Source organism: Protomyctophum parallelum (genome assembly GCF_964188405.1).
Source record: "Protomyctophum parallelum genome assembly, chromosome: 6".
NCBI lineage: Eukaryota > Metazoa > Chordata > Actinopteri > Myctophiformes > Myctophidae > Protomyctophum > Protomyctophum parallelum.
In genome coordinates, this window is record NC_139701.1 from 12,679,953 (window position 1) to 12,691,166 (window position 11,214).

The window sequence follows — 11,214 nt, forward strand, 5'->3', positions numbered from 1 at the left end:
AGGAGCCCTCGTACAAGGTTTCTTCGACTATGCATGCAAATCCCTTGACTCCTTCAAAACCACTCTCAAAGGGCACCTACGGACAGCTGCAATTCGAAACTGGCCCCCGTAAAATCTGAATCCCCCACACCCCCTTTCCCCCTCACTGTATATGTTTTTTTTAATATATAATATATATATCTAAATGTTTTGATGAATTGATGGTGGGCCCTATTGTAAACAAGTGTAATGCTTTATGGTGTCGTCCACAGTTAACAGTTTTTGTATTGAGTTGTACTTGAAATGTAGTGTAATTCTGCAAACTGTTAATAAATTAATCAATCAATCAATCAATCAATCAATCAATGTTTTAGCGAGGCGTGCCTCCGTGTGTCTGTAGTGAACCAGCCGCTGAATGACCGGTCCTTTTGTAGTGGAACCTGAGTGGGCCGCGGCTGTGCATGGCTGATTGTTGAACAGGGCGCACCCTCTGCATCACCTCGGACTGACGGAGAAGGAGGTTGGGCATGTAGACATGGTTGAATACCATGCCGAGGGCGTGTCTCACGTTCAAGGGCGTCTTCTGTCTGGCAGCGAATCTGGTTACCCTGGCAACGCACTCACCTTGTCGGTGGTGCCGCCACCCCAGCACCACCGGTGGGCTCTGTTATTTCTGTTCCCCACAGGGGGTTGTTATTGTATATCTATCTCCCTGCTCTTAATGTTTAATGATGGTGTTTAATTGTGGCGAGCACGTCTGCTAAAATAACGAATTCTCTCTCTCTCTCTCTCTCTCTCTCTCTCTCTCTCTGTGTCTCTCTCTCCACTCTCCTCTATACCTTAGGAGTGGTAAAAAGAGAGCTGAGGAGCACTGCAAGAACATAAACAAACAGAAAAACACTGCTGGCCTGACAAGCGTCAGCATAGACTATTTGGCATATTCTTTGTTATTTTCAGATTTTTCTCTTTTTAGTTGCAAATGAAAAAAAGGGAACTCAGTTTCACTAACAAAGGACAAATCGCCATGGGAAGATACAATTGCTCCCTAAAGGCCTACATAAAACATTTTATAATTTAATAAACAAATGTTAGCCATTATTGAAAGGTTTTATGGTTTCATGAGATTACAGTTGTCCACTGCCCTTAATCAGATCTGGAATAGACTAAAAATGATTGTTTATCATCACCAGCATTGTACTATACAACAAGTGTACTTAAAGTTCTTAAGCTCAATGAGCTTTGAATAATAATACCTCGGATAATTTCGAACTCCCTTATGAGCTCATAAATTCTCCACACAACTAGAACTCATTTATCATTCATTGTATTGCTGAATAAAAAGAAATACTGTATTTATAACGACCTCATGACATCTTACGTTGTCATTTAGTGCCCTAAACAAACATTAAACATTAAAGTCTATGTAGACGTGGCTGGCTCTAAAGTGCTCTAAACAAACATTGTAATATCCATAGACTTGGCTGGGAAACGATTTACGTCGTAAGTACTCATTTGAAATGCCATAGATTTGGCTGCCATATGACGTAATGTTCAAAAGCCATGCAGGAGGGGCTAGCGCCCCTCAAATACAATTATGGGCATTGGTCGCATTTTTGGCCAACAAATTCAAGGTAGCCTAATCTAATTGACATTGACATTTTAAATCCCCATATGAGGTCACAATGATCCATGCCACTTTGAAAGATCCATTACGGGTTCACAGTCATCTATACCTTAGTTCCTTATGAAATTACAGCGCTGCTCAACATTCTATGGTTCATGAGCTCACAATATTTCTTATAGTTTATTACATTGTACAAAGCCTAAAAAGGGTGTCTGTCCCTGCAATGATGTAGAAAGCAACTCCAGAAAGCAAAGTTAGCTTCTTGACTTTAACGTCTAGTAGTTATAATGTGTAGGCCTATGTCCGATCTTTTACGTTGAGTAATGTACACATAGTTAATATTTACAGAATTCATATGGGTCAGATTTAGAAGGAACTCTCTGTTGAGATGCCAAAAACAGCATTATTCACCTGCACATTCTAGGACTCGTTGTCACAGTGGTGATATGTCAAATTCTAAGTGCAGTAAGAAATATTTCTCAAGACAGAGGACCATATGCGCTACAGTATAGTATGGCTATCATCAGGTTATTCAGGGCAGCTATACCACAGTTTGATTCACATTTTCTGATTGAGCCAATCAGTCACTCTTCTTTCACTTCAGTGCTGTAATTCAGCACTGAGAGAACATAAATATTTTGAGAAGGAAAACTTAAACAACATTTCGTATCAGTGAGAAGTTCATGACATGTGCATACTGCAGACCATCGGACATGATGAGCAGTTGAGCACAGTGTTTTGAAGACAATGGTTGAATAAACAGTGGGGTTTTTTCTATCTGGCAGTGAGAAACAATGTCTATGAATCAATTCATAAGCATTGCAATGCTTCCCCTGAAACACACTCACAGAAGGGTATACCGGTGACAATACTATTCACACCTTTTGCCATAATACCCTAAATAAGCACAGACCATTTCCCCTTCCCAAATTTGCCCTTCGGGGACACTAAATAGATTTTGCATTCGTTTATATTTTCTCCGGTCATTAATCTGTTACTAAACATATACCTGAATAATTGAGCCAATATTGGCATAACCTTTATTGTGCAGATAACATGGACGTTTTAATTTCTTCATAAATCAATCTTTTCTCCTATTTTCAGCTAGCTATTCAATCTGTGCTTCTGTGTACAAAATGCATTAAAGCACAATAACATTAAAGCACAATAACATCATTATATGACAAAAGGCACCAAACCAGTCTGCAAATTGAATTTCCTACTGTACCGAAATTAATGGAATCCAGTAGCTTCCTTGAAAAGCAAACAAATGATGGTACTTAATTAAATGGTCGACAGTAGTTGACACAGTCGACACCAGCCGAAGACTTTTCCATAAGAGTTCATGCCTGTATGTCAACATGTCTAAGAAAGTTTCGGAGTATCAATTCGGTTCGAGGACAGATCTGGCATTACGACACACCGCCATTCCAACTACGTGACTTCCACCTGCGGTTATGGTTTGATTGATTGATTGATTGAAAATGTTATTAACAGTTTGCAGATGGGTACAGTTCAAGGAAAGTACAGGTCAATACAAAATCTGCTAAGCGGATAAAAGGCCTACTAATGAAAAACAGTAGGCTAAAATGGTTAGACATATCAGCATGTGTGTGTTTTGTTTCAGAATTATTCCTTTTGTCATTTTATTAGCATTTCTTAAGTGTGCTTAAGTGCGTGTGTGTGTGTGTGTGTGTGTGTGTGTGTGTGCGTGTGTGTGTGTGTGTGTGTGTGTGTGTGTGTGTGTTTGCAAGAGGGTAGTTTATCAGTTGGGATCTAGCAGTGTGTGTTGACTGACAGTAAACGGAGTCAACAAAGTCTGCATAGAGTAAACACAGTAAACATATATTTACTGGAACTTTCCATTAGGTTGAGTGAGTCACCGAGCCGCGGCTTTGCCAGCATTCCTCTGATGGAAAGCATGAGATTATGATTCAGAGCATTTCTTCAAACATTTTCATGTAAGTTGATCTGATTTCAACCATAGTTTGAGTCCTCTGTGATGGGTATTTTCTTAATTATGATTTATTGTTTCATATTTTATGTTCACATCCTATTACTATGTTAAAAAAGACCTTGTAAAGTATCTTGCATCTGGTGCACAGGACTGCCCTGTCACACAGTGATGTCATATTTGCGTGTGTATTAATTCCACTATCAGCTGTCACCCACTCCAGATTGTCAATTGTACCAAAGGGAAATATGATTAAATGGAAAAACATGGAAAACAACACGACGACAACTTTGCCCTTAAAGATGAGGATAAACATACTCTCTCACCTCATGAGATAAAGGGTCAACAACAGAATCCTAATCACGGAATGTGAAAACAGGATTCAGACAATCGGACGCCCCCGACAGCCTGAAGACACCTTGCTCTGATGGGACCTTTCAACCTATTGAAATGTGACAGCTGAATCCTGATCTATGACATATTTTTCAGTATATATGTTTATATATACATTTGTATACGCTCTGGATCTGAAGAAAATTTACTAAAGAAAACTTAGAAAAACTTGTGTCTTGTGTCCAAAATCCCTTCAGGTCTTTTGCTCTTTCTTTAGAGTTCATCTTTATGCTTTTGGGGATACTTTGGTTCTCACTTTTCCAGTGAAGATTTATAAGGTCGAGGTATCTGGTCTTTTGGTTATTTTAATAGCCTCACTCAGCTATAAAGCTGTCACTCTGTAGAACACGTTACCGTCCGTCTGTAGATTTAGTACCTGGGTACTAAAACTAGTAGTTTTAGTACCCAGGTACTAAAAGTTGTTACACCTGGGAACAATACAGTTACCACTTGTGGAGGCTGTGTAGTTGCTCTACCAGAGCTCGGAAGTCTGTCAACCAGTCCAGAGAACAAAGGTGACACATGACCATGTAAACATTTAAAAAACACAACATTTTCAAACGTAAAAAGGTTGTGTTTTTTTTTTTATCCCGCAAAGATGCCATTTTTATAGCCTGTGTGTCCACCGGAGTGTGCTGTAGTGGCTCAACTAGGAACAGCTCTAAGTTAAACCCTCGTTTGACTTTGAAATACTGTTTACTTGACTTTGACCACAGATTTAGTTTTAATTAGTGCTGCGGTTGTAGTAGTTGCAAGTTGCAGAGGCAATGATATGCCTTGGAAATGTTTGTGTGGTGACAGTGTGACATCGAAAGGGCTGACCATCACTGGCACAGAGTGCAAAAGAATGAACTCGATATCACCCCAAGGACTACACCTGATATACAACACAAAGAAACAGATGGAAAATGAGAGATACCGCATTTAGAAACAGACAGAAAAAGAAAGAGAGAGACAAGGTATAGCCACTACCAGGCGGAGACAGTGAGAGAGGGAGAGCTTTATCAGATGGCATTAGATTCTCCTTGGTCAGCATGCAGACGGTCAATAATTTATACTGACTTGATTAGCCTGTGAGCAGGCACAGCACCTATGGGGCACAGCCCTATGTTCCTTCAGCCCTATCCCCTATGTCAGGGTTTCAAATGAAATGGTTTTAGTCCAGTAATTTCATGAAAAAACACATGTTTTATATAGGGTTTGGTTCTCAAACTGTGGTGCGTGCACCCCTTGTGGTGCGCGAGCACCTTCTAGGGGGTGCACGGCATGAAAAGGCTAATGGTGGTGCCATTGGTTTAATTTGAAATATATTAACATAATATATGGCAAGTTTATGCAGAATATAGCTTATTCTGCATGCCATATTCAGGTTAATATTATGTGCATATATGTGAATAAATAGGAATTATATGTCTCTATATAGCTTATACAATTTATATTTCCATGTGGGGGGGGGGGGTGCGTCAGCTAGGTTGGGATCGGGGTAACAGGGGGTGCATCATGGCCAAAAAGGTTTTGGAACCGCTGGTAAGGATGGGTTGGGTTTGAGAGAACATAGGGCTGAGGGGACATAGGTGCACTCCCTGCACATGTGTAGCCTACATACAGACATGCATTTGCACTACAAATTGGAAATTCACAACAAAGTTTATTTACACTCGCCTATTTCCTAGAAGAAAAAACGGTGAAAAACACACTCATCATGAGTAAGCACGTGTGTGTGTGTGTGTGTGTGAGCGTGCGTGCGTGCGTGTGTGTGTGTGTGTGTGTGTGTGTAAACACTTGGTCTGTTAATCAATTGAATCTGCTTTTTACATCACACATTAGTAGGGGAAAAAAGCCTTCGTGCTTTCTTGGGTTTTTAATCCTTTTAGCAGACCTTGTATTGAACTGTATACTTTCCTGTGCTTTATTCTGCAAACTGTTAACAACACTGTTTTCAATCAATCAATCAAACAGGACAGCAACTGTGTCCTATACATGGAAACACACAAATAATAACTTCAAACTATCATCACGATTCTGATTCTGTTTAAAGGATTCCCAAATACCATCCATTTAGATTCCATCACAGTAGTTAATAACATTAAGCTTGAAATATGATGTATCCATAAACCAGCAGTCCCATTACTATAGTAATCACTAGTGATTGTACTACTCAGTCTGTGAATCGGGCCAATAGAATGTAAACTGTGGCGAATAAAGTATTCTGATAGAGAAACATTGGCTGATTGAATCTACATTGATACAGACTCAAGAGTGATCTGACCAGGGAAACAGTACGCTGCCTCAGCTATAGCTCTTTGCATTCATTCAGTGGTCTACAAATCTCCATTGGCATCCAGGAAGTGTCCTTCTGTCTCCATTCATTGATCTTCAGGATTGTAGTGCGTCAGTACAGCAGAGAAGCCATCATTCAGCCTCTTCTTTCATTCACTTTATTTGCCCGGCTGGGACTGTCCACTTAGTGCAATTACAGTTTTTCCAAAGAGTGCTGGGTATGTAAAAAAAAAAAAAAAGGATGTGATAACGGGGGGGTCTAATCCTGCCATGAAACCCTGCCACAACACAGAATCCAGAACTCGGTGTACGATGCTGATTAAGAGGTAGACTATAGACTGCATGCATTATGAGTTATGAAACTGTGGAAGTGTGCACACTGTGTCCATTGCCAGGCAAATGTTTCAACAGCATGCAAGTGATTTCGAGGACTTTCAAGAAAGAGAGGCCAATACGTACAAATCGTTGCTGTTGATGACATTTGACTGTGCAGCTAATCAGCCAGAGGCTCATTATAGAAATGCAGAGCATTTTGATTAAGAATAATTGTATCATTATACCCATAGCCACAGTCGTGAACACATGATCCACAGCAGCTGAGCTTGGTTTTTTTTAATTTGTTTTTTTGTCCATGTTAGACACGTTGAGTACCGCAGCAAGGAACATGTAACCTGCATGCTCACAGTGCATTCAGTGCACAGCGGCACTTTTACTTTCACAGAGTGCTCAGCTACACTGCTACAGTATATCATCACTGTATATATAAGTTATCAGTTAGTTAGTATCAGCCCTATAGGGGCTGATACCCCCAATCCAACCCTAGATGCTGGCAGCAGGCCTGCTTGGCAGCAGGCAGGGCAGGGGAGAGGTGACAGAAAATGGCGGAGCTGAGTTGCTCATACTATGAACTTCACTGTGACCGACCTGGAGCGACTGCACCATGCACAGTAATAAAGACAAGGATGTGGTGATGACTTGATGATCCCTTGACTCCAGCTTCAAAACCGCTCTCAAAGGGCACCTACAGACGGCTGCTAATAAATATTTCAAATCAATCAATCAAAACTGCTTGAGAGACCTGATCAGATTATACTGGTGAGTTCATGAGTTGATGGGAGGCAGGATGTGTGGGCTGAGCAGGTGAGGTGACTGAGCTGTCAATCAGATTCAGTAGTATAGGGAGCTGAGATAATGCCAGGGAGAAAACCACAGGCCTATCCCAGTATCCCACACCCTGTACACACAAGAACGCACACACGCACGCACGCACACACAATCATGACATTGACCATCGTCCTACTCCTATTATACACATCAACAAAGCAGTGTAAAAGCGCTCTAATTTACTGTACATGTTCAGTTTATCTGGAGACCAACCAGACTAACAACAACTTGCCCACAATTTCACACATTGCCTACAAAGCAACAGAAACACAGCTACTGCCTTGCACAAGCTCCACATCCTTCTCATGTGGTGAGGCCAATTCCCTTACCAATTCCCACTGGTGTTTGAATACCAGGCCAAGACTACACATAGCTACACAGTTTGGAAGATGGCAGATGCCCACCAAATGCAAATGTTGTGTGTGTAAATGTGAAACGCCCTACCAACAACTGTTAAGAAATATGAATCCCTAGACTCCTTCAAAACCTCTCTCAAAGAGCACTTACGGGCGGATTCAATTCGAAACTGGCCCCTGTAAAAATGCCCCCCCCCCCCCTATTTTTGAGGGGCGCTAGCCCGTCCTATATACAGGTTTAGTGTTTTTTGTTCAATGTTTCGCCATTGACAATGAAGGGAATATTTACGTCATCTTGGATCTTGGGGCAACACTGAATGGAATTGTATGCGATGGCAGTGGGTACTGAGTGCAGTGATGTTTTTTCATGTGTTTATGAAGTGACAGTACTTCATTATATTAGACCCCTGGTAAAAAACATTTTGGTTTTGAAATACACTCGTTCTTTGAATTGAAATTATGACAGGCAGTTGCTGCTGTCAAAATATGACCCCCCCCCCAGTCAAAAAACACTGTTTGAAATAGACACTCATTCTTTCTAAGGTAAGGATGAATACAAAATGAATATCAACATCCTAATACTGTCCAACACTTAGATAGGGAGGGGGGTGAAATTATGACACTCATGCTTTCTAAGGTGTGATTTGGGGCACTATAAAATGAATACAGAATTAATATAAACATCCTAATACTGTCCAATACTTAGATAGGGAGGGGGTGAAATTATGACAGGTAGTTGCTGCATTTAAATGGCTGCAATAAAATGTCCAGGGCACAGGGTGGTCGCTAGGCCTACATACAGCAGGCTGCAGGCCTAAGGGAGAGGGAGGGAAGGGGGTGTGTGTGTGTGTGTGTGTGTGTGTGTGTGTGTGTGTGTAAATTACAATTACATCAGATCAGACTAGATCGAGCTTGATCAGCGAGAGAGAGAGATGGAGAGTGAAAAGTGGGAGGGGGAGAGGGAAAGTGAGATTTAAACCGCACAATAACCCAGGCCAAAGCTGGGTGCCGAAAATGTCTCTGGTAACACTGCGCAAGCTGATCGATGAGGAGACAGTACTACAGGAGAGAGGTGGAGAACGGGACACAATGCTGCCAGAACTAGAGGAGGTCAGGTAGAGAGCACACCGCCATCTAGCCTATATAGATGACGCCACAGGGTCAACAGAGAGCATTGGCAACTTCACATTTCTTGGCATGCACATCACTGAGAAAATCAACTGGGACGTACACAACTACACACACACCTATAACGACTCATGAGGAAAGCACAACAACGCCTCTACTTTCTCAGAAGACTGAAGATCAAGAGGTTCGGTATGGACCCAACCCCCAAGCCTGCCCAAGGTCCTGCAGACAGAGAGCATCACTGGCTGCCAGTGGACCGTGAAATTCCCTCCATCCAAGACGTACTGTACTCAATGGGCATTGTGTCAGCAAAGCTCACAGAATCATCAAAGATTGCAGTCAAGCCAGCCATGGACTGTTTCAGATGCTGCCACATGGAAAGTGGCTCTGCAGAGGTGCAGCCACAAGGCCACTGGCATGCAGTACATTGCTAAATAGCTTCTTCTGGACAATTAGGCATACAAATGATCTGGCCAGAAGAAACAAAAGGAGCTTAAGTAATACCCCCACAACCTTAGTCACTACACGTGATTGCGTAGATTGGCTATTTTCAGCGAAGAGATTTGCTGTAGTGGGGAAAAAAAGAGGGGACCAAGGCAAGTATAGACTACTAGGCAGGGAACCCCAGTCATCTAAAAGTACTTGTGTTAAACGCTAGGAGCTAGGTCAGGACAACAGTCATAATATTCTGCAGGTGAATGTCCTTAGAGCCCACTTAATAGGCTATATTAATATATACAGTACATTGGCCTATATGTTCTACACACCTACAGCATTAGGTCAGTATATGAACACAGCCAGGCATGAGTCCTTTTGTGTTTGACATTGCCTGCTCTGTGATTGTCTTTGACTGAATCACTGTCGCAACTCGGCAGGGGAGGCATACTATGATCTGACGTTTGGCAGTGCATGGGACCTAGGCTACAGTACTGTAGATGGCTACAGTAGATCTGGTTTGAATTTGCTTTCAATCCAATCATTCCAAGACGTGGGTTTTTCTTCAAAGCTTAAAATATACTGAACTACATTTGGCATGTTATACTCAGTCTGTGTTTTGAGAATCAATATATTGTTATCACGTCACAGCTTTATAGCTGTGAAGTGTGGGTGAAATGCATTATCATACAAGCTCCCAACATTTGTGGCTTCAAGAGAAAGAAAGAGGCAAGGAAAAATGTGACATATGTAAAATATTCCCAATATAAATAATATAAAGTTATATATATAATATTCCCTATATAAGACCAATGCAAAGATATATACATACGGTACATAGTTTAAAATGTATACTATTTAATGTCCCATTTTTTTAAGTGGTCCAAGTAAACCCAAGGCTCATTACACATTACAGTACGAGTACGTACCCTATATTTCCATTCCATGTGTAGACATAACTGCTATGACAGCTTTTTACTGCCAATCCATAAATCCAACAAATATGTCTCAGAAATGTCTCGGGCTATAAACAAACATGAAGGGTTATGAGATCTACATGCTCACAACATGTTGCAGCTGTGATGCGTCGTGAGCTTGTCGATCTGCTGTTTTCGGTACGTGACTGACACCGGTGTACGGCTAAGTATAATTCCGGCTTTCCTTGACAGACAACATTAAAGCAGCCATCAGCACAGAAATCTGAGACAGCTGACAACCTCATCAGCTCTCCCTTAGTTCCTAGTCTCTACTGCAGCTTCTTCTCTCCTGCTTTCCCATCTTCACTTTCTCCCTTATCAGCCCGAAGCCTAATTTATGCTTGCCAAAAATTACTGATTTAGAAAGCTAAAGTAAATTATCTGATTGTAAATCCATTATTTCCATAGCATAAATTAGGCTTAACTCTTGCTTCTTCCAACGTAATAGCTCCTAAACAGTAAATTAACTGTAGGCTACAAAACATCCAACGTTCCACTTTCTGACATTTATATCCAAACAAACTACCTGTTTGTTTTTGGGGTTGTTTCCACAGTAAGTCCATTTCCAATGAGTGATTGGTTACACTCTTTGCAGTTCATAAACATCCCATTCCCTTTATTTCATCCCTTAATGATCCTCCTGTTAACACTATTCTGATTAAAGTATAATAATAACACGCCTTTGTGCAATTAAGTGGCTAAAGGGCCAGAAAAGAACAACCCTCCCAACTCGGACAGTCCTGCCAGCCTGTCTCCTCTATTCATCACAACAAATTAGCAATGTTTTGAGCTATGCTGTATGAATGTTTGCAACCACAACTTAATCTTGAGAATGAATCATCTGCCATCAGCGCACAAACTGATCCTCATCTTATTTGCCTCATAACTTAGACCAGGGGTGTGCAACTGCTTTTTTTAATCTGA